This window comes from Phoenix dactylifera, chromosome 4 (assembly GCF_051530095.1).
Source record: "Phoenix dactylifera cultivar Ajwa chromosome 4, Ajwa_hap1_PhDact_Kaust_v1.1, whole genome shotgun sequence".
NCBI lineage: Eukaryota > Viridiplantae > Streptophyta > Magnoliopsida > Arecales > Arecaceae > Phoenix > Phoenix dactylifera.
Window position 1 is genome coordinate 37723710 of NC_143193.1, and position 18024 is coordinate 37741733.

The following is an 18024-nucleotide window of genomic DNA, read 5'->3' on the forward strand; positions in this document are numbered from 1 at the left end:
AAAGCAGCAGACCTCGACGGCCCGAGACATTCGCGCTGCCGGGGCCGTTCTGGCGTAGGATTCAACGCGCTGTTCCGCTATGCGGCATGGCGCCGCCAGTCTCCGGACTCAGTTTATTTTCGGGGGGGAAAAAATTATCCGAAGAGGAAAAGCCAAAAGCCAAAAAATTAAAAATAAATATTATCAAAAAATAAAAAAGCGGGCAAAAAATAAAAAGGGTGCAACACGAGGACTTCCCAGGGGGTCACCCATCCTAGTACTTCTCTCGCCCAAGCACGCCTAACTGCGGAGTTATGATGGGATCCGGTGCATTAGTGCTGGTATGATCGCACCCATGACATGCCCTTCGAAACTCCCTTTTATGACAAAGCAGCAGACCGCGACGGCCCGAGACATTCGCGCTGCCGGGGCCGTTCTCGCGTAGGATTCAACGCGCTGTTCCGCTATGCGGCATGGCACCGCGAGTCTCCGGACTCAGTTTATTTTCGGGAGAAAAAAATTATCCGAAGAGGAAAAGCCAAAAGCCGAAAAATTAAAAATAAATATTATCAAAAAATAAAAAAGCGGGCAAAAAATAAAAGGGGTGCAACACGAGGACTTCCCAGGGGGTCACCCATCCTAGTACTACTCTCGCCCAAGCACGCTTAACTGCGGAGTTCTGATGGGATCCGGTGCATTAGTGCTGGTATGATCGCACCCATGACATGCCCATCGAAACTCCCTTTTATGACAAAGCAGCAGACCTCGACGGCCTGAGACATTCGCGCCGCCGGGGCCGTTCTGGCGTAGGATTCAACGCGGTATTCCCGCTATGCGGCATGGCACCGCCAGTCTCCGGACTCAGTTTATTTTCGGGGGAAAAAAATTATCCGAAGAGGAAAAGCCAAAAGCCGAAAAATTAAAAATAAATATTATCAAAAAATAAAAAAGTGGAGAAAAAAATAAAAAGGGTGCAACACGAGGACTTCCCAGGGGGTCACCCATCCTAGTACTACTCTCGCCCAAGCACGCTTAACTGCGGAGTTCTGATGGGATCCGGTGCATTAGTGCTGGTATGATCGCACCCAAGACATGCCCTTCGAAACTCCCTTTTATGACAAAGCAGCAGACCTCGACGGACCGAGACATTCGCGATGCCGGGGCCGTTCTGGCGTAGGATTCAACGCGCTGTTCCGCTATGCGGCATGGCACCGCGAGTCTCCGGACTCAGTTTATTTTCGGGGGGGAAAAAATTATCCGAAGAGGAAAAGCCAAAAGCCAAAAAATTAAAAATAAATATTATCAAAAAATAAAAAAGCGGGCAAAAAATAAAAAGGGTGCAACACGAGGACTTCCCAGGGGGTCACCCATCCTAGTACTTCTCTCGCCCAAGCACGCCTAACTGCGGAGTTATGATGGGATCCGGTGCATTAGTGCTGGTATGATCGCACCCATGACATGCCCTTCGAAACTCCCTTTTATGACAAAGCAGCAGACCGCGACGGCCCGAGACATTCGCGCTGCCGGGGCCGTTCTGGCGTAGGATTCAACGCGCTGTTCCGCTATGCGGCATGGCACCGCGAGTCTCCGGACTCAGTTTATTTTCGGGAGAAAAAAATTATCCGAAGAGGAAAAGCCAAAAGCCGAAAAATTAAAAATAAATATTATCAAAAAATAAAAAAGCGGGCAAAAAATAAAAGGGGTGCAACACGAGGACTTCCCAGGGGGTCACCCATCCTAGTACTACTCTCGCCCAAGCACGCTTAACTGCGGAGTTCTGATGGGATCCGGTGCATTAGTGCTGGTATGATCGCACCCATGACATGCCCATCGAAACTCCCTTTTATGACAAAGCAGCAGACCTCGACGGCCCGAGACATTCGCGCCGCCGGGGCCGTTCTGGCGTAGGATTCAACGCGGTATTCCCGCTATGCGGCATGGCACCGCCAGTCTCCGGACTCAGTTTATTTTCGGGGGAAAAAAATTATCCGAAGAGGAAAAGCCAAAAGCCGAAAAATTAAAAATAAATATTATCAAAAAATAAAAAAGTGGAGAAAAAAATAAAAAGGGTGCAACACGAGGACTTCCCAGGGGGTCACCCATCCTAGTACTACTCTCGCCCAAGCACGCTTAACTGCGGAGTTCTGATGGGATCCGGTGCATTAGTGCTGGTATGATCGCACCCAAGACATGCCCTTCGAAACTCCCTTTTATGACAAAGAAGCAGACCTCGACGGCCCGAGACATTCGCGCTGCCGGGGCCGTTCTGGCGTAGGATTCAACACGCTGTTCCGCTATGCGGCATGGCACCGCCAGTCTCCGGACTCAGTTTATTTTCGGGGGAAAAAAATTATCCGAAGAGGAAAAGCCAAAAGCCGAAAAATAAAAAATAAATGTTATCAAAAAATAAAAAAGCGGGCAAAAAATAAAAGGGGTGCAACACGAGGACTTCCCAGGGGGTCACCCATCCTAGTACTACTCTCGCCCAAGCACGCTTAACTGCGGAGTTCTGATGGGATCCGGTGCATTAGTGCTGGTATGATCGCACGCATGACATGCCCTTCGAAACTCCCTTTTATGACAAAGCAGCAGACCTCGATGGCCCGAGACATTCGCGCTGCCGGGGCCGTTCTGGCGTAGGATTCAACGCGCTGTTCCGCTATGCGGCATGGCACCGCCAGTCTCCGGACTCAGTTTATTTTCGGGGGAAAAAAATTATCCGAAGAGGAAAAGCCAAAAGCCGAAAAATAAAAAATAAATGTTATCAAAAAATAAAAAAGCGGGCAAAAAATAAAAGGGGTGCAACACGAGGACTTCCCAGGGGGTCACCCATCCTAGTACTACTCTCGCCCAAGCACGCTTAACTGCGGAGTTCTGATGGGATCCGGTGCATTAGTGCTGGTATGATCGCACCCATGACATGCCCTTCGAAACTCCCTTTTATGACAAAGCAGCAGACCTCGACGGCCCGAGACATTCGCGCTGCCGGGGCCGTTCTGGCGTAGGATTCAACGCGCTGTTCCGCTATGCGGCATGGCGCCGCCAGTCTCCGGACTCAGTTTATTTTCGGGGGGGAAAAAATTATCCGAAGAGGAAAAGCCAAAAGCCAAAAAATTAAAAATAAATATTATCAAAAAATAAAAAAGCGGGCAAAAAATAAAAAGGGTGCAACACGAGGACTTCCCAGGGGGTCACCCATCCTAGTACTTCTCTCGCCCAAGCACGCCTAACTGCGGAGTTATGATGGGATCCGGTGCATTAGTGCTGGTATGATCGCACCCATGACATGCCCTTCGAAACTCCCTTTTATGACAAAGCAGCAGACCGCGACGGCCCGAGACATTCGCGCTGCCGGGGCCGTTCTCGCGTAGGATTCAACGCGCTGTTCCGCTATGCGGCATGGCACCGCGAGTCTCCGGACTCAGTTTATTTTCGGGAGAAAAAAATTATCCGAAGAGGAAAAGCCAAAAGCCGAAAAATTAAAAATAAATATTATCAAAAAATAAAAAAGCGGGCAAAAAATAAAAGGGGTGCAACACGAGGACTTCCCAGGGGGTCACCCATCCTAGTACTACTCTCGCCCAAGCACGCTTAACTGCGGAGTTCTGATGGGATCCGGTGCATTAGTGCTGGTATGATCGCACCCATGACATGCCCATCGAAACTCCCTTTTATGACAAAGCAGCAGACCTCGACGGCCTGAGACATTCGCGCCGCCGGGGCCGTTCTGGCGTAGGATTCAACGCGGTATTCCCGCTATGCGGCATGGCACCGCCAGTCTCCGGACTCAGTTTATTTTCGGGGGAAAAAAATTATCCGAAGAGGAAAAGCCAAAAGCCGAAAAATTAAAAATAAATATTATCAAAAAATAAAAAAGTGGAGAAAAAAATAAAAAGGGTGCAACACGAGGACTTCCCAGGGGGTCACCCATCCTAGTACTACTCTCGCCCAAGCACGCTTAACTGCGGAGTTCTGATGGGATCCGGTGCATTAGTGCTGGTATGATCGCACCCAAGACATGCCCTTCGAAACTCCCTTTTATGACAAAGCAGCAGACCTCGACGGACCGAGACATTCGCGATGCCGGGGCCGTTCTGGCGTAGGATTCAACGCGCTGTTCCGCTATGCGGCATGGCACCGCGAGTCTCCGGACTCAGTTTATTTTCGGGGGGGAAAAAATTATCCGAAGAGGAAAAGCCAAAAGCCAAAAAATTAAAAATAAATATTATCAAAAAATAAAAAAGCGGGCAAAAAATAAAAAGGGTGCAACACGAGGACTTCCCAGGGGGTCACCCATCCTAGTACTTCTCTCGCCCAAGCACGCCTAACTGCGGAGTTATGATGGGATCCGGTGCATTAGTGCTGGTATGATCGCACCCATGACATGCCCTTCGAAACTCCCTTTTATGACAAAGCAGCAGACCGCGACGGCCCGAGACATTCGCGCTGCCGGGGCCGTTCTGGCGTAGGATTCAACGCGCTGTTCCGCTATGCGGCATGGCACCGCGAGTCTCCGGACTCAGTTTATTTTCGGGAGAAAAAAATTATCCGAAGAGGAAAAGCCAAAAGCCGAAAAATTAAAAATAAATATTATCAAAAAATAAAAAAGCGGGCAAAAAATAAAAGGGGTGCAACACGAGGACTTCCCAGGGGGTCACCCATCCTAGTACTACTCTCGCCCAAGCACGCTTAACTGCGGAGTTCTGATGGGATCCGGTGCATTAGTGCTGGTATGATCGCACCCATGACATGCCCATCGAAACTCCCTTTTATGACAAAGCAGCAGACCTCGACGGCCCGAGACATTCGCGCCGCCGGGGCCGTTCTGGCGTAGGATTCAACGCGGTATTCCCGCTATGCGGCATGGCACCGCCAGTCTCCGGACTCAGTTTATTTTCGGGGGAAAAAAATTATCCGAAGAGGAAAAGCCAAAAGCCGAAAAATTAAAAATAAATATTATCAAAAAATAAAAAAGTGGAGAAAAAAATAAAAAGGGTGCAACACGAGGACTTCCCAGGGGGTCACCCATCCTAGTACTACTCTCGCCCAAGCACGCTTAACTGCGGAGTTCTGATGGGATCCGGTGCATTAGTGCTGGTATGATCGCACCCAAGACATGCCCTTCGAAACTCCCTTTTATGACAAAGAAGCAGACCTCGACGGCCCGAGACATTCGCGCTGCCGGGGCCGTTCTGGCGTAGGATTCAACACGCTGTTCCGCTATGCGGCATGGCACCGCCAGTCTCCGGACTCAGTTTATTTTCGGGGGAAAAAAATTATCCGAAGAGGAAAAGCCAAAAGCCGAAAAATAAAAAATAAATGTTATCAAAAAATAAAAAAGCGGGCAAAAAATAAAAGGGGTGCAACACGAGGACTTCCCAGGGGGTCACCCATCCTAGTACTACTCTCGCCCAAGCACGCTTAACTGCGGAGTTCTGATGGGATCCGGTGCATTAGTGCTGGTATGATCGCACGCATGACATGCCCTTCGAAACTCCCTTTTATGACAAAGCAGCAGACCTCGACGGCCCGAGACATTCGCGCTGCCGGGGCCGTTCTGGCGTAGGATTCAACGCGGTGTTCCGCTATGCGGCATGGCACCGCCAGTCTCCGGACTCAGTTTATTTTCGGGGGAAAAAAATTATCCGAAGAGGAAAAGCCAAAAGCCGAAAAATAAAAAATAAATGTTATCAAAAAATAAAAAAGCGGGCAAAAAATAAAAGGGGTGCAACACGAGGACTTCCCAGGGGGTCACCCATCCTAGTACTACTCTCGCCCAAGCACGCTTAACTGCGGAGTTCTGATGGGATCCGGTGCATTAGTGCTGGTATGATCGCACCCATGACATGCCCTTCGAAACTCCCTTTTATGACAAAGCAGCAGACCTCGACGCCCCGAGACATTCGCGCTGCCGGGGCCGTTCTGGCGTAGGATTCAACGCGCTGTTCCGCTATGCGGCATGGCACCGCGAGTCTCCGGACTCAGTTTATTTTCGGGGGAAAAAAATTATCCGAAGAGGAAAAGCCAAAAGCCGAAAAATTAAAAATAAATATTATCAAAAAATAAAAAAGCGGGCAAAAAATAAAAGGGGTGCAACACGAGGACTTCCCAGGGGGTCACCCATCCTAGTACTACTCTCGCCCAAGCACGCTTAACTGCGGAGTTCTGATGGGATCCGGTGCATTAGTGCTGGTATGATCGCACCCATGACATGCCCATCGAAACTCCCTTTTATGACAAAGCAGCAGACCTCGACGGCCCGAGACATTCGCGCCGCCGGGGCCGTTCTGGCGTAGGATTCAACGCGGTATTCCCGCTATGCGGCATGGCACCGCCAGTCTCCGGACTCAGTTTATTTTCGGGGGAAAAAAATTATCCAAAGAGGAAAAGCCAAAAGCCGAAAAATTAAAAATAAATATTATCAAAAAATAAAAAAGTGGAGAAAAAAATAAAAAGGGTGCAACACGAGGACTTCCCAGGGGGTCACCCATCCTAGTACTACTCTCGCCCAAGCACGCTTAACTGCGGAGTTCTGATGGGATCCGGTGCATTAGTGCTGGTATGATCGCACCCAAGACATGCCCTTCGAAACTCCCTTTTATGACAAAGTAGCAGACCTCGACGGCCCGAGACATTCGCGCTGCCGGGGCCGTTCTGGCGTAGGATTCAACACGCTGTTCCGCTATGCGGCATGGCACCGCCAGTCTCCGGACTCAGTTTATTTTCGGGGGAAAAAAATTATCCGAAGAGGAAAAGCCAAAAGCCGAAAAATAAAAAATAAATGTTATCAAAAAATAAAAAAGCGGGCAAAAAATAAAAGGGGTGCAACACGAGGACTTCCCAGGGGGTCACCCATCCTAGTACTACTCTCGCCCAAGCACGCTTAACTGCGGAGTTCTGATGGGATCCGGTGCATTAGTGCTGGTATGATCGCACGCATGACATGCCCTTCGAAACTCCCTTTTATGACAAAGCAGCAGACCTCGACGGCCCGAGACATTCGCGCTGCCGGGGCCGTTCTGGCGTAGGATTCAACGCGTTGTTCCGCTATGCGGCATGGCACCGCCAGTCTCCGGACTCAGTTTATTTTCGGGGGAAAAAAATTATCCGAAGAGGAAAAGCCAAAAGCCGAAAAATAAAAAATAAATGTTATCAAAAAATAAAAAAGCGGGCAAAAAATAAAAGGGGTGCAACACGAGGACTTCCCAGGGGGTCACCCATCCTAGTACTACTCTCGCCCAAGCACGCTTAACTACGGAGTTCTGATGGGATCCGGTGCATTAGTGCTGGTATGATCGCACCCATGACATGCCCTTCGAAACTCCCTTTTATGACAAAGCAGCAGACCTCGACGGCCCGAGACATTCGCGCTGCCGGGGCCGTTCTGGCGTAGGATTCAACGCGCTGTTCCGCTATGCGGCATGGCACCGCCAGTCTCCGGACTCAGTTTATTTTCGGGGGGGAAAAAATTATCCGAAGAGGAAAAGCCAAAAGCCAAAAAATTAAAAATAAATATTATCAAAAAATAAAAAAGCGGGCAAAAAATGAAAAGGGTGCAACACGAGGACTTCCCAGGGGGTCACCCATCCTAGTACTTCTCTCGCCCAAGCACGCCTAACTGCGGAGTTATGATGGGATCCGGTGCATTAGTGCTGGTATGATCGCACCCATGACATGCCCTTCGAAACTCCCTTTTATGACAAAGCAGCAGACCGCGACGGCCCGAGACATTCGCGCTGCCGGGGCCGTTCTGGCGTAGGATTCAACGCGCTGTTCCGCTATGCGGCATGGCACCGCGAGTCTCCGGACTCAGTTTATTTTCGGGGGAAAAAAATTATCCGAAGAGGAAAAGCCAAAAGCCAAAAAATTAAAAATAAATATTATCAAAAAATAAAAAAGCGGGCAAAAAATAAAAGGGGTGCAACACGAGGACTTCCCAGGGGGTCACCCATCCTAGTACTACTCTCGCCCAAGCACGCTTAACTGCGGAGTTCTGATGGGATCCGGTGCATTAGTGCTGGTATGATCGCACCCATGACATGCCCATCGAAACTCCCTTTTATGACAAAGCAGCAGACCTCGACGGCCCGAGACATTCGCGCTGCCGGGGCCGTTCTGGCGTAGGATTCAACGCGCTGTTCCGCTATGCGGCATGGCACCGCCAGTCTCCGGACTCAGTTTATTTTCGGGGGAAAAAAATTATCCGAAGAGGAAAAGCCAAAAGCCGAAAAATTAAAAATAAATATTATCAAAAAATAAAAAAGTGGAGAAAAAAATAAAAAGGGTGCAACACGAGGACTTTCCAGGGGGTCACCCATCCTAGTACTACTCTCGCCCAAGCACGCTTAACTGCGGAGTTCTGATGGGATCCGGTGCATTAGTGCTGGTATGATCGCACCCATGACATGCCCTTCGAAACTCCCTTTTATGACAAAGCAGCAGACCTCGACGGACCGAGACATTCGCGATGCCGGGGCCGTTCTGGCGTAGGATTCAACGCGCTGTTCTGCTATGCGGCATGGCACCGCGAGTCTCCGGACTCAGTTTATTTTCGGGGGAAAAAAATTATCCGAAGAGGAAAAGCCAAAAGCCGAAAAATTAAAAATAAATATTATCAAAAAATAAAAAAGCGGGCAAAAAATAAAAGGGGTGCAACATGAGGACTTCCCAGGGGGTCACCCATCCTAGTACTACTCTCGCCCAAGCACGCTTAACTGCGGAGTTCTGATGGGATCCGGTGCATTAGTGCTGGTATGATCGCACCCATGACATGCCCATCGAAACACCCTTTTATGACAAAGCAGCAGACCTCGACGGCCCGAGACATTCGCGCTGCCGGGGCCGTTCTGGCGTAGGATTCAATGCGCTGTTCCGCTATGCGGCATGGCACCGCGAGTCTCCGGACTCAGTTTATTTTCGAGGGAAAAAAATTATCCGAAGAGGAAAAGCCAAAAGCCAAAAAATTAAAAATAAATGTTATCAAAAAAGAAAAAAGCGGGCAAAAAATAAAAGGGGTGCAACACGAGGACTTCCCAGGGGGTCACCCATCCTAGTACTGCTCTCGCCCAAGCACGCTTAACTGCGGAGTTCTGATGGGATCAGGTGCATTAGTGCTGGTATGATCGCACCCATGATATGCCCTTCGAAACTCCCTTTTATGACAAAGCAGCAGACCTCGACGGCCCGAGACATTCGCGCTGCCGGGGCCGTTCTGGCGTAGGATTCAACGCGCTGGTCCCGCTATGCGGCATGGCACCGCCAGTCTCCGGACCCAGTTTATTGTCGGGGGAAAAAAATTATCCGAAGAGGAAAAACCAAAAGCCAAAAAATTAAAAATAAATATTATCAAAAAATAAAAAAGCGGGCAAAAAATAAAAAGGGTGCAACATGAGGACTTCCCAGGGGGTCACCCATCCTAGTACTACTCTCGCCCAAGCACGCTTAACTGCAGAGTTCTGATAGGATCCGGTGCATTAGTGCTGGTATGATCGCACCCAAGACATGCCCTTCGAAACTCCCTTTTATGACAAAGTAGCAGACCTCGACGGCCCGAGACATTCGCGCTGCCGGGGCCGTTCTGGCGTAGGATTCAACACGCTGTTCCGCTATGCGGCATGGCACCGCCAGTCTCCGGACACAGTTTATTTTCGGGGGAAAAAAATTATCCGAAGAGGAGAAGCCAAAAGCCGAAAAATAAAAAATAAATGTTATCAAAAAATAAAAAAGCGGGCAAAAAATAAAAGGGGTGCAACACGAGGACTTCCCAGGGGGTCACCCATCCTAGTACTACTCTCGCCCAAGCACGCTTAACTGCGGAGTTCTGATGGGATCCGGTGCATTAGTGCTGGTATGATCGCACCCATGACATGCCCTTCGAAACTCCCTTTTATGACAAAGCAGCAGACCTCGACGGCCCGAGACATTCGCGCTGCCGGGGCCGTTCTGGCGTAGGATTCAACGCGCTGTTCCGCTATGCGGCATGGCACCGCCAGTCTCCGGACTCAGTTTATTTTCGGGGGAAAAAAATTATCCGAAGAGGAAAAGCCAAAAGCCGAAAAATAAAAAATAAATGTTATCAAAAAATAAAAAAGCGGGCAAAAAATAAAAGGGGTGCAACACGAGGACTTCCCAGGGGGTCACCCATCCTAGTACTACTCTCGCCCAAGCACGCTTAACTGCGGAGTTCTGATGGGATCAGGTGCATTAGTGCTGGTATGATCGCACCCATGATATGCCCTTCGAAACTCCCTTTTATGACAAAGCAGCAGACCTCGACGGCCCAAGACATTCGCGCTGCCGGGGCCGTTCTGGCGTAGGATTCAACGCGCTGGTCCCGCTATGCGGCATGGCACCGCCAGTCTCCGGACCCAGTTTATTGTCGGGGGAAAAAAATTATCCGAAGAGGAAAAGCCAAAAGCCAAAAAATTAAAAATAAATATTATCAAAAAATAAAAAAGCGGGCAAAAAATAAAAAGGGTGCAACATGAGGACTTCCCAGGGGGTCACCCATCCTAGTACTTCTCTCGCCCAAGCACGCCTAACTGCGGAGTTATGATGGGATCCGGTGCATTAGTGCTGGTATGATCGCACCCATGACATGCCCTTCGAAACTCCCTTTTATGACAAAGCAGCAGACCGCGACGGCCCGAGACATTCGCGCTGCCGGGACCGTTCTGGCGTAGGATTCAACGCGCTGTTCCGCTATGCGGCATGGCACCGCGAGTCTCCGGACTCAGTTTATTTTCGGGGGAAAAAAATTATCCGAAGAGGAAAAGCCAAAAGCCGAAAAATTAAAAATAAATATTATCAAAAAATAAAAAAGCGGGCAAAAAATAAAAGGGGTGCAACACGAGGACTTCCCAGGGGGTCACCCATCCTAGTACTACTCTCGCCCAAGCACGCTTAACTGCGGAGTTCTGATGGGATCCGGTGCATTAGTGCTGGTATGATCGCACCCATGATATGCCCTTCGAAACTCCCTTTTATGACAAAGCAGCAGACCTCGACGGCCCGAGACATTCGCGCTGCCGGGGCCGTTCTGGCGTAGGATTCAACGCGCTGGTCCCGCTATGCGGCATGGCACCGCCAGTCTCCGGACCCAGTTTATTGTCGGGGGAAAAAAATTATCCGAAGAGGAAAAACCAAAAGCCAAAAAATTAAAAATAAATATTATCAAAAAATAAAAAAGCGGGCAAAAAATAAAAAGGGTGCAACATGAGGACTTCCCAGGGGGTCACCCATCCTAGTACTACTCTCGCCCAAGCACGCTTAACTGCAGAGTTCTGATAGGATCCGGTGCATTAGTGCTGGTATGATCGCACCCAAGACATGCCCTTCGAAACTCCCTTTTATGACAAAGTAGCAGACCTCGACGGCCCGAGACATTCGCGCTGCCGGGGCCGTTCTGGCGTAGGATTCAACACGCTGTTCCGCTATGCGGCATGGCACCGCCAGTCTCCGGACACAGTTTATTTTCGGGGGAAAAAAATTATCCGAAGAGGAGAAGCCAAAAGCCGAAAAATAAAAAATAAATGTTATCAAAAAATAAAAAAGCGGGCAAAAAATAAAAGGGGTGCAACACGAGGACTTCCCAGGGGGTCACCCATCCTAGTACTACTCTCGCCCAAGCACGCTTAACTGCGGAGTTCTGATGGGATCCGGTGCATTAGTGCTGGTATGATCGCACCCATGACATGCCCTTCGAAACTCCCTTTTATGACAAAGCAGCAGACCTCGACGGCCCGAGACATTCGCGCTGCCGGGGCCGTTCTGGCGTAGGATTCAACGCGCTGTTCCGCTATGCGGCATGGCACCGCCAGTCTCCGGACTCAGTTTATTTTCGGGGGAAAAAAATTATCCGAAGAGGAAAAGCCAAAAGCCGAAAAATAAAAAATAAATGTTATCAAAAAATAAAAAAGCGGGCAAAAAATAAAAGGGGTGCAACACGAGGACTTCCCAGGGGGTCACCCATCCTAGTACTACTCTCGCCCAAGCACGCTTAACTGCGGAGTTCTGATGGGATCAGGTGCATTAGTGCTGGTATGATCGCACCCATGATATGCCCTTCGAAACTCCCTTTTATGACAAAGCAGCAGACCTCGACGGCCCAAGACATTCGCGCTGCCGGGGCCGTTCTGGCGTAGGATTCAACGCGCTGGTCCCGCTATGCGGCATGGCACCGCCAGTCTCCGGACCCAGTTTATTGTCGGGGGAAAAAAATTATCCGAAGAGGAAAAGCCAAAAGCCAAAAAATTAAAAATAAATATTATCAAAAAATAAAAAAGCGGGCAAAAAATAAAAAGGGTGCAACATGAGGACTTCCCAGGGGGTCACCCATCCTAGTACTTCTCTCGCCCAAGCACGCCTAACTGCGGAGTTATGATGGGATCCGGTGCATTAGTGCCGGTATGATCGCACCCATGACATGCCCTTCGAAACTCCCTTTTATGACAAAGCAGCAGACCGCGACGGCCCGAGACATTCGCGCTGCCGGGACCGTTCTGGCGTAGGATTCAACGCGCTGTTCCGCTATGCGGCATGGCACCGCGAGTCTCCGGACTCAGTTTATTTTCGGGGGAAAAAAATTATCCGAAGAGGAAAAGCCAAAAGCCGAAAAATTAAAAATAAATATTATCAAAAAATAAAAAAGCGGGCAAAAAATAAAAGGGGTGCAACACGAGGACTTCCCAGGGGGTCACCCATCCTAGTACTACTCTCGCCCAAGCACGCTTAACTGCGGAGTTCTGATGGGATCCGGTGCATTAGTGCTGGTATGATCGCACCCATGACATGCCCATCGAAACTCCCTTTTATGACAAAGCAGCAGACCTCGACGGCCCGAGACATTCGCGCCGCCGGGGCCGTTCTGGCGTAGGATTCAACGCGCTATTCCCGCTATGCGGCATGGCACCGCCAGTCTCCGGACTCAGTTTATTTTCGGGGGAAAAAAATTATCCGAAGAGGAAAAGCCAAAAGCCGAAAAATTAAAAATAAATATTATCAAAAAATAAAAATGTGGAGAAAAAAATAAAAAGAGTGCAACACGAGGACTTCCCAGGGGGTCACCCATCCTAGTACTACTCTCGCCCAAGCACGCTTAACTGCGGAGTTCTGATAGGATCCGGTGCATTAGTGCTGGTATGATCGCACCAATGACATGCCCTTCGAAACTCCCTTTTATGACAAAGCAGCAGACCTCGACGGACCGAGACATTCGCGATGCCGGGGCCGTTCTGGCGTAGGATTCAACGCGCTGTTCCGCTATGCGGCATGGCACCGCGAGTCTCCGGACTCAGTTTATTTTCGGGGGAAAAAAATTATCCGAAGAGGAAAAGCCAAAAGCCGAAAAATTAAAAATAAATATTATCAAAAAATAAAAAAGCGGGCAAAAAATAAAAGGGGTGCAACACGAGGACTTCCCAGGGGGTCACCCATCCTAGTACTACTCTCGCCCAAGCACGCTTAACTGCGGAGTTCTGATGGGATCCGGTGCATTAGTGCTGGCATGATCGCACCCATGACATGCCCATCGAAACACCCTTTTATGACAAAGCAGCAGACCTCGACGGCCCGAGACATTCGCGCTGCCGGGGCCGTTCTGGCGTAGGATTCAATGCGCTGTTCCGCTATGCGGCATGGCACCGCGAGTCTCCGGACTCAGTTTATTTTCGAGGGAAAAAAATTATCCGAAGAGGAAAAGCCAAAAGCCAAAAAATTAAAAATAAATGTTATCAAAAAAGAAAAAAGCGGGCAAAAAATAAAAGGGGTGCAACACGAGGACTTCCCAGGGGGTCACCCATCCTAGTACTACTCTCGCCCAAGCACGCTTAACTGCGGAGTTCTGATGGGATCAGGTGCATTAGTGCTGGTATGATCGCACCCATGATATGCCCTTCGAAACTCCCTTTTATGACAAAGCAGCAGACCTCGACGGCCCGAGACATTCGCGCTGCCGGGGCCGTTCTGGCGTAGGATTCAACGCGCTGGTCCCGCTATGTGGCATGGCACCGCCAGTCTCCGGACCCAGTTTATTGTCGGGGGAAAAAAATTATCCGAAGAGGAAAAGCCAAAAGCCAAAAAATTAAAAATAAATATTATCAAAAAATAAAAAAGCGGGCAAAAAATAAAAAGGGTGCAACATGAGGACTTCCCAGGGGGTCACCCATCCTAGTACTACTCTCGCCCAAGCACGCTTAACTGCAGAGTTCTGATAGGATCCGGTGCATTAGTGCTGGTATGATCGCACCCAAGACATGCCCTTCGAAACTCCCTTTTATGACAAAGTAGCAGACCTCGACGGCCCGAGACATTCGCGCTGCCGGGGCCGTTCTGGCGTAGGATTCAACACGCTGTTCCGCTATGCGGCATGGCACCGCCAGTCTCCGGACTCAGTTTATTTTCGGGGGAAAAAAATTATCCGAAGAGGAGAAGCCAAAAGCCGAAAAATAAAAAATAAATGTTATCAAAAAATAAAAAAGCGGGCAAAAAATAAAAGGGGTGCAACACGAGGACTTCCCAGGGGGTCACCCATCCTAGTACTACTCTCGCCCAAGCACGCTTAACTACGGAGTTCTGATGGGATCCGGTGCATTAGTGCTGGTATGATCGCACCCATGACATGCCCTTCGAAACTCCCTTTTATGACAAAGCAGCAGACCTCGACGGCCCGAGACATTCGCGCTGCCGGGGCCGTTCTGGCGTAGGATTCAACGCGCTGTTCCGCTATGCGGCATGGCACCGCCAGTCTCCGGACTCAGTTTATTTTCGGGGGAAAAAAATTATCCGAAGAGGAAAAGCCAAAAGCCGAAAAATAAAAAATAAATGTTATCAAAAAATAAAAAAGCGGGCAAAAAATAAAAGGGGTGCAACACGAGGACTTCCCAGGGGGTCACCCATCCTAGTACTACTCTCGCCCAAGCACGCTTAACTGCGGAGTTCTGATGGGATCAGGTGCATTAGTGCTGGTATGATCGCACCCATGATATGCCCTTCGAAACTCCCTTTTATGACAAAGCAGCAGACCTCGACGGCCCGAGACATTCGCGCTGCCGGGGCCGTTCTGGCGTAGGATTCAACGCGCTGGTCCCGCTATGCGGCATGGCACCGCCAGTCTCCGGACCCAGTTTATTGTCGGGGGAAAAAAATTATCCGAAGAGGAAAAGCCAAAAGCCAAAAAATTAAAAATAAATATTATCAAAAAATAAAAAAGCGGGCAAAAAATAAAAAGGGTGCAACATGAGGACTTCCCAGGGGGTCACCCATCCTAGTACTACTCTCGCCCAAGCACGCTTAACTGCAGAGTTCTGATAGGATCCGGTGCATTAGTGCTGGTATGATCGCACCCAAGACATGCCCTTCGAAACTCCCTTTTATGACAAAGTAGCAGACCTCGACGGCCCGAGACATTCGCGCTGCCGGGGCCGTTCTGGCGTAGGATTCAACACGCTGTTCCGCTATGCGGCATGGCACCGCCAGTCTCCGGACTCAGTTTATTTTCGGGAGAAAAAAATTATCCGAAGAGGAAAAGCCAAAAGCCGAAAAATAAAAAATAAATGTTATCAAAAAATAAAAAAGCGGGCAAAAAATAAAAGGGGTGCAACACGAGGACTTCCCAGGGGGTCACCCATCCTAGTACTACTCTCGCCCAAGCACGCTTAACTGCGGAGTTCTGATGGGATCCGGTGCATTAGTGCTGGTATGATCGCACCCATGACATGCCCTTCGAAACTCCCTTTTATGACAAAGCAGCAGACCTCGACGGCCCGAGACATTCGCGCTGCCGGGGCCGTTCTGGCGTAGGATTCAACGCGCTGTTCCGCTATGCGGCATGGCACCGCCAGTCTCCGGACTGAGTTTATTTTCGGGGGAAAAAAATTATCCGAAGAGGAAAAGCCAAAAGCCGAAAAATAAAAAATAAATGTTATCAAAAAATAAAAAAGCGGGCAAAAAATAAAATGGGTGCAACACGAGGACTTCCCAGGGGGTCACCCATCCTAGTACTACTCTCGCCCAAGCACGCTTAACTGCGGAGTTCTGATGGGATCCGGTGTATTAGTGCTGGTATGATCGCACCCATGACATGCCCTTCGAAACTCCCTTTTATGATAAAGCAGCAGACCTCGACGGCCCGAGACATTCGCGCTGCCGGGGCCGTTCTGGCGTAGGATTCAACGCGCTGTTCCGCTATGCGGCATGGCACCGCCAGTCTCCGGACTCAGTTTATTTTCGGGGGGAAAAAATTATCCGAAGAGGAAAAGCCAAAAGCCAAAAAATTAAAAATAAATATTATCAAAAAATAAAAAAGCGGGCAAAAAATAAAAAGGGTGCAACACGAGGACTTCCCAGGGGGTCACCCATCCTAGTACTTCTCTCGCCCAAGCACGCCTAACTGCGGAGTTATGATGGGATCCGGTGCATTAGTGCTGGTATGATCGCACCCATGACATGCCCTTCGAAACTCCCTTTTATGACAAAGCAGCAGACCGCGACGGCCCGAGACATTCGCGCTGCCGGGGCCGTTCTGGCGTAGGATTCAACGCGCTGTTCCGCTATGCGGCATGGCACCGCGAGTCTCCGGACTCAGTTTATTTTCGGGGGAAAAAAATTATCCGAAGAGGAAAAGCCAAAAGCCGAAAAATTAAAAATAAATATTATCAAAAAATAAAAAAGCGGGCAAAAAATAAAAGGGGTGCAACACGAGGACTTCCCAGGGGGTCACCCATCCTAGTACTACTCTCGCCCAAGCACGCTTAACTGCGGAGTTCTGATGGGATCCGGTGCATTAGTGCTGGTATGATCGCACCCATGACATGCCCATCGAAACACCCTTTTATGACAAAGCAGCAGACCTCGACGGCCCGAGACATTCGCGCTGCCGGGGCCGTTCTGGCGTAGGATTCAATGCGCTGTTCCGCTATGCGGCATGGCACCGCGAGTCTCCGGACTTAGTTTATTTTCGAGGGAAAAAAATTATCCGAAGAGGAAAAGCCAAAAGCCAAAAAATTAAAAATAAATGTTATCAAAAAAGAAAAAAGCGGGCAAAAAATAAAAGGGGTGCAACACGAGGACTTCCCAGGGGGTCACCCATCCTAGTACTACTCTCGCCCAAGCACGCTTAACTGCGGAGTTCTGATGGGATCAGGTGCATTAGTGCTGGTATGATCGCACCCATGATATGCCCTTCGAAACTCCCTTTTATGACAAAGCAGCAGACCTCGACGGCCCGAGACATTCGCTCTGCCGGGGCCGTTCTGGCGTAGGATTCAACGCGCTGGTCCCGCTATGTGGCATGGCACCGCCAGTCTCCGGACCCAGTTTATTGTCGGGGGAAAAAAATTATCCGAAGAGGAAAAGCCAAAAGCCAAAAAATTAAAAATAAATATTATCAAAAAATAAAAAAGCGGGCAAAAAATAAAAAGGGTGCAACATGAGGACTTCCCAGGGGGTCACCCATCCTAGTACTACTCTCGCCCAAGCACGCTTAACTGCAGAGTTCTGATAGGATCCGGTGCATTAGTGCTGGTATGATCGCACCCAAGACATGCCCTTCGAAACTCCCTTTTATGACAAAGTAGCAGACCTCGACGGCCCGAGACATTCGCGCTGCCGGGGCCGTTCTGGCGTAGGATTCAACACGCTGTTCCGCTATGCGGCATGGCACCGCCAGTCTCCGGACTCAGTTTATTTTCGGGGGAAAAAAATTATCCGAAGAGGAGAAGCCAAAAGCCGAAAAATAAAAAATAAATGTTATCAAAAAATAAAAAAGCGGGCAAAAAATAAAAGGGGTGCAACACGAGGACTTCCCAGGGGGTCACCCATCCTAGTACTACTCTCGCCCAAGCACGCTTAACTACGGAGTTCTGATGGGATCCGGTGCATTAGTGCTGGTATGATCGCACCCATGACATGCCCTTCGAAACTCCCTTTTATGACAAAGCAGCAGACCTCGACGGCCCGAGACATTCGCGCTGCCGGGGCCGTTCTGGCGTAGGATTCAACGCGCTGTTCCGCTATGCGGCATGGCACCGCCAGTCTCCGGACTCAGTT

General features: G+C 49.6%; 41 non-coding genes and 8 pseudogenes across 41 annotated transcripts; all 49 read right to left on the reverse strand.

Annotated features, from left to right (window-relative positions):
• Positions 1–215: 215 nt before the first annotated feature.
• LOC149763908 (5S ribosomal RNA) lies at positions 216–334 on the reverse strand (annotated as a pseudogene).
• Positions 335–580: 246 nt separating this feature from the next.
• LOC149763909 (5S ribosomal RNA) lies at positions 581–699 on the reverse strand. Its single transcript, XR_016411025.1, has one exon. It is a non-coding gene; the product is annotated as a 5S ribosomal RNA (ribosomal RNA).
• Positions 700–947: 248 nt separating this feature from the next.
• On the reverse strand, positions 948–1066 carry LOC149763910 (5S ribosomal RNA). The gene has a single exon (XR_016412290.1). It is a non-coding gene; the product is annotated as a 5S ribosomal RNA (ribosomal RNA).
• Positions 1067–1313: 247 nt separating this feature from the next.
• LOC149763911 (5S ribosomal RNA) lies at positions 1314–1432 on the reverse strand (annotated as a pseudogene).
• Positions 1433–1678: 246 nt separating this feature from the next.
• LOC149763912 (5S ribosomal RNA) lies at positions 1679–1797 on the reverse strand. Its single transcript, XR_016411027.1, has one exon. It is a non-coding gene; the product is annotated as a 5S ribosomal RNA (ribosomal RNA).
• Positions 1798–2045: 248 nt separating this feature from the next.
• On the reverse strand, positions 2046–2164 carry LOC149763913 (5S ribosomal RNA). The gene has a single exon (XR_016412291.1). It is a non-coding gene; the product is annotated as a 5S ribosomal RNA (ribosomal RNA).
• Positions 2165–2410: 246 nt separating this feature from the next.
• LOC149763914 (5S ribosomal RNA) lies at positions 2411–2529 on the reverse strand. Its single transcript, XR_016402653.1, has one exon. It is a non-coding gene; the product is annotated as a 5S ribosomal RNA (ribosomal RNA).
• A 246-nt stretch (positions 2530–2775) lies between these two features.
• On the reverse strand, positions 2776–2894 carry LOC149763915 (5S ribosomal RNA). Its single transcript, XR_016411028.1, has one exon. It is a non-coding gene; the product is annotated as a 5S ribosomal RNA (ribosomal RNA).
• Positions 2895–3141: 247 nt separating this feature from the next.
• Positions 3142–3260, reverse strand: LOC149763916 (5S ribosomal RNA; annotated as a pseudogene).
• A 246-nt stretch (positions 3261–3506) lies between these two features.
• Positions 3507–3625, reverse strand: LOC149763917 (5S ribosomal RNA). Its single transcript, XR_016411029.1, has one exon. It is a non-coding gene; the product is annotated as a 5S ribosomal RNA (ribosomal RNA).
• Positions 3626–3873: 248 nt separating this feature from the next.
• Positions 3874–3992, reverse strand: LOC149763918 (5S ribosomal RNA). Its single transcript, XR_016412292.1, has one exon. It is a non-coding gene; the product is annotated as a 5S ribosomal RNA (ribosomal RNA).
• A 247-nt stretch (positions 3993–4239) lies between these two features.
• On the reverse strand, positions 4240–4358 carry LOC149763919 (5S ribosomal RNA; annotated as a pseudogene).
• A 246-nt stretch (positions 4359–4604) lies between these two features.
• Positions 4605–4723, reverse strand: LOC149763920 (5S ribosomal RNA). Its single transcript, XR_016411030.1, has one exon. It is a non-coding gene; the product is annotated as a 5S ribosomal RNA (ribosomal RNA).
• A 248-nt stretch (positions 4724–4971) lies between these two features.
• Positions 4972–5090, reverse strand: LOC149763921 (5S ribosomal RNA). The gene has a single exon (XR_016412293.1). It is a non-coding gene; the product is annotated as a 5S ribosomal RNA (ribosomal RNA).
• A 246-nt stretch (positions 5091–5336) lies between these two features.
• Positions 5337–5455, reverse strand: LOC149763922 (5S ribosomal RNA). The gene has a single exon (XR_016402654.1). It is a non-coding gene; the product is annotated as a 5S ribosomal RNA (ribosomal RNA).
• A 246-nt stretch (positions 5456–5701) lies between these two features.
• LOC149763923 (5S ribosomal RNA) lies at positions 5702–5820 on the reverse strand. The gene has a single exon (XR_016411031.1). It is a non-coding gene; the product is annotated as a 5S ribosomal RNA (ribosomal RNA).
• Positions 5821–6066: 246 nt separating this feature from the next.
• On the reverse strand, positions 6067–6185 carry LOC149763924 (5S ribosomal RNA). The gene has a single exon (XR_016411033.1). It is a non-coding gene; the product is annotated as a 5S ribosomal RNA (ribosomal RNA).
• Positions 6186–6433: 248 nt separating this feature from the next.
• LOC149763925 (5S ribosomal RNA) lies at positions 6434–6552 on the reverse strand. The gene has a single exon (XR_016412294.1). It is a non-coding gene; the product is annotated as a 5S ribosomal RNA (ribosomal RNA).
• A 246-nt stretch (positions 6553–6798) lies between these two features.
• LOC149763926 (5S ribosomal RNA) lies at positions 6799–6917 on the reverse strand. Its single transcript, XR_016402655.1, has one exon. It is a non-coding gene; the product is annotated as a 5S ribosomal RNA (ribosomal RNA).
• Positions 6918–7163: 246 nt separating this feature from the next.
• LOC149763927 (5S ribosomal RNA) lies at positions 7164–7282 on the reverse strand. The gene has a single exon (XR_016412503.1). It is a non-coding gene; the product is annotated as a 5S ribosomal RNA (ribosomal RNA).
• A 247-nt stretch (positions 7283–7529) lies between these two features.
• LOC149763928 (5S ribosomal RNA) lies at positions 7530–7648 on the reverse strand (annotated as a pseudogene).
• A 246-nt stretch (positions 7649–7894) lies between these two features.
• LOC149763929 (5S ribosomal RNA) lies at positions 7895–8013 on the reverse strand. The gene has a single exon (XR_016411034.1). It is a non-coding gene; the product is annotated as a 5S ribosomal RNA (ribosomal RNA).
• Positions 8014–8260: 247 nt separating this feature from the next.
• LOC149763930 (5S ribosomal RNA) lies at positions 8261–8379 on the reverse strand. Its single transcript, XR_016403265.1, has one exon. It is a non-coding gene; the product is annotated as a 5S ribosomal RNA (ribosomal RNA).
• Positions 8380–8625: 246 nt separating this feature from the next.
• On the reverse strand, positions 8626–8744 carry LOC149763931 (5S ribosomal RNA). Its single transcript, XR_016403989.1, has one exon. It is a non-coding gene; the product is annotated as a 5S ribosomal RNA (ribosomal RNA).
• A 246-nt stretch (positions 8745–8990) lies between these two features.
• On the reverse strand, positions 8991–9109 carry LOC149763932 (5S ribosomal RNA). Its single transcript, XR_016404753.1, has one exon. It is a non-coding gene; the product is annotated as a 5S ribosomal RNA (ribosomal RNA).
• Positions 9110–9356: 247 nt separating this feature from the next.
• Positions 9357–9475, reverse strand: LOC149763933 (5S ribosomal RNA). Its single transcript, XR_016408395.1, has one exon. It is a non-coding gene; the product is annotated as a 5S ribosomal RNA (ribosomal RNA).
• A 246-nt stretch (positions 9476–9721) lies between these two features.
• On the reverse strand, positions 9722–9840 carry LOC149763934 (5S ribosomal RNA). Its single transcript, XR_016411035.1, has one exon. It is a non-coding gene; the product is annotated as a 5S ribosomal RNA (ribosomal RNA).
• Positions 9841–10086: 246 nt separating this feature from the next.
• Positions 10087–10205, reverse strand: LOC149763935 (5S ribosomal RNA). The gene has a single exon (XR_016403473.1). It is a non-coding gene; the product is annotated as a 5S ribosomal RNA (ribosomal RNA).
• A 247-nt stretch (positions 10206–10452) lies between these two features.
• On the reverse strand, positions 10453–10571 carry LOC149763936 (5S ribosomal RNA; annotated as a pseudogene).
• A 246-nt stretch (positions 10572–10817) lies between these two features.
• Positions 10818–10936, reverse strand: LOC149763937 (5S ribosomal RNA). The gene has a single exon (XR_016411036.1). It is a non-coding gene; the product is annotated as a 5S ribosomal RNA (ribosomal RNA).
• A 247-nt stretch (positions 10937–11183) lies between these two features.
• LOC149763938 (5S ribosomal RNA) lies at positions 11184–11302 on the reverse strand. The gene has a single exon (XR_016408396.1). It is a non-coding gene; the product is annotated as a 5S ribosomal RNA (ribosomal RNA).
• Positions 11303–11548: 246 nt separating this feature from the next.
• On the reverse strand, positions 11549–11667 carry LOC149763939 (5S ribosomal RNA). Its single transcript, XR_016411037.1, has one exon. It is a non-coding gene; the product is annotated as a 5S ribosomal RNA (ribosomal RNA).
• A 246-nt stretch (positions 11668–11913) lies between these two features.
• Positions 11914–12032, reverse strand: LOC149763940 (5S ribosomal RNA). Its single transcript, XR_016403474.1, has one exon. It is a non-coding gene; the product is annotated as a 5S ribosomal RNA (ribosomal RNA).
• Positions 12033–12279: 247 nt separating this feature from the next.
• LOC149763941 (5S ribosomal RNA) lies at positions 12280–12398 on the reverse strand (annotated as a pseudogene).
• Positions 12399–12644: 246 nt separating this feature from the next.
• On the reverse strand, positions 12645–12763 carry LOC149763942 (5S ribosomal RNA). The gene has a single exon (XR_016411039.1). It is a non-coding gene; the product is annotated as a 5S ribosomal RNA (ribosomal RNA).
• A 248-nt stretch (positions 12764–13011) lies between these two features.
• LOC149763943 (5S ribosomal RNA) lies at positions 13012–13130 on the reverse strand. Its single transcript, XR_016406267.1, has one exon. It is a non-coding gene; the product is annotated as a 5S ribosomal RNA (ribosomal RNA).
• A 246-nt stretch (positions 13131–13376) lies between these two features.
• On the reverse strand, positions 13377–13495 carry LOC149763944 (5S ribosomal RNA). The gene has a single exon (XR_016401137.1). It is a non-coding gene; the product is annotated as a 5S ribosomal RNA (ribosomal RNA).
• Positions 13496–13741: 246 nt separating this feature from the next.
• On the reverse strand, positions 13742–13860 carry LOC149763945 (5S ribosomal RNA). Its single transcript, XR_016403475.1, has one exon. It is a non-coding gene; the product is annotated as a 5S ribosomal RNA (ribosomal RNA).
• Positions 13861–14107: 247 nt separating this feature from the next.
• On the reverse strand, positions 14108–14226 carry LOC149763946 (5S ribosomal RNA). The gene has a single exon (XR_016408397.1). It is a non-coding gene; the product is annotated as a 5S ribosomal RNA (ribosomal RNA).
• Positions 14227–14472: 246 nt separating this feature from the next.
• LOC149763947 (5S ribosomal RNA) lies at positions 14473–14591 on the reverse strand. The gene has a single exon (XR_016412504.1). It is a non-coding gene; the product is annotated as a 5S ribosomal RNA (ribosomal RNA).
• A 246-nt stretch (positions 14592–14837) lies between these two features.
• Positions 14838–14956, reverse strand: LOC149763948 (5S ribosomal RNA). Its single transcript, XR_016403476.1, has one exon. It is a non-coding gene; the product is annotated as a 5S ribosomal RNA (ribosomal RNA).
• Positions 14957–15203: 247 nt separating this feature from the next.
• On the reverse strand, positions 15204–15322 carry LOC149763949 (5S ribosomal RNA). The gene has a single exon (XR_016408398.1). It is a non-coding gene; the product is annotated as a 5S ribosomal RNA (ribosomal RNA).
• Positions 15323–15568: 246 nt separating this feature from the next.
• LOC149763950 (5S ribosomal RNA) lies at positions 15569–15687 on the reverse strand. Its single transcript, XR_016411040.1, has one exon. It is a non-coding gene; the product is annotated as a 5S ribosomal RNA (ribosomal RNA).
• A 246-nt stretch (positions 15688–15933) lies between these two features.
• LOC149763951 (5S ribosomal RNA) lies at positions 15934–16052 on the reverse strand. The gene has a single exon (XR_016412604.1). It is a non-coding gene; the product is annotated as a 5S ribosomal RNA (ribosomal RNA).
• Positions 16053–16298: 246 nt separating this feature from the next.
• On the reverse strand, positions 16299–16417 carry LOC149763952 (5S ribosomal RNA; annotated as a pseudogene).
• Positions 16418–16663: 246 nt separating this feature from the next.
• LOC149763953 (5S ribosomal RNA) lies at positions 16664–16782 on the reverse strand. Its single transcript, XR_016411041.1, has one exon. It is a non-coding gene; the product is annotated as a 5S ribosomal RNA (ribosomal RNA).
• Positions 16783–17028: 246 nt separating this feature from the next.
• On the reverse strand, positions 17029–17147 carry LOC149763954 (5S ribosomal RNA). Its single transcript, XR_016403477.1, has one exon. It is a non-coding gene; the product is annotated as a 5S ribosomal RNA (ribosomal RNA).
• Positions 17148–17394: 247 nt separating this feature from the next.
• Positions 17395–17513, reverse strand: LOC149763955 (5S ribosomal RNA). Its single transcript, XR_016408399.1, has one exon. It is a non-coding gene; the product is annotated as a 5S ribosomal RNA (ribosomal RNA).
• A 246-nt stretch (positions 17514–17759) lies between these two features.
• LOC149763956 (5S ribosomal RNA) lies at positions 17760–17878 on the reverse strand. Its single transcript, XR_016412505.1, has one exon. It is a non-coding gene; the product is annotated as a 5S ribosomal RNA (ribosomal RNA).
• Positions 17879–18024: the final 146 nt, after the last annotated feature.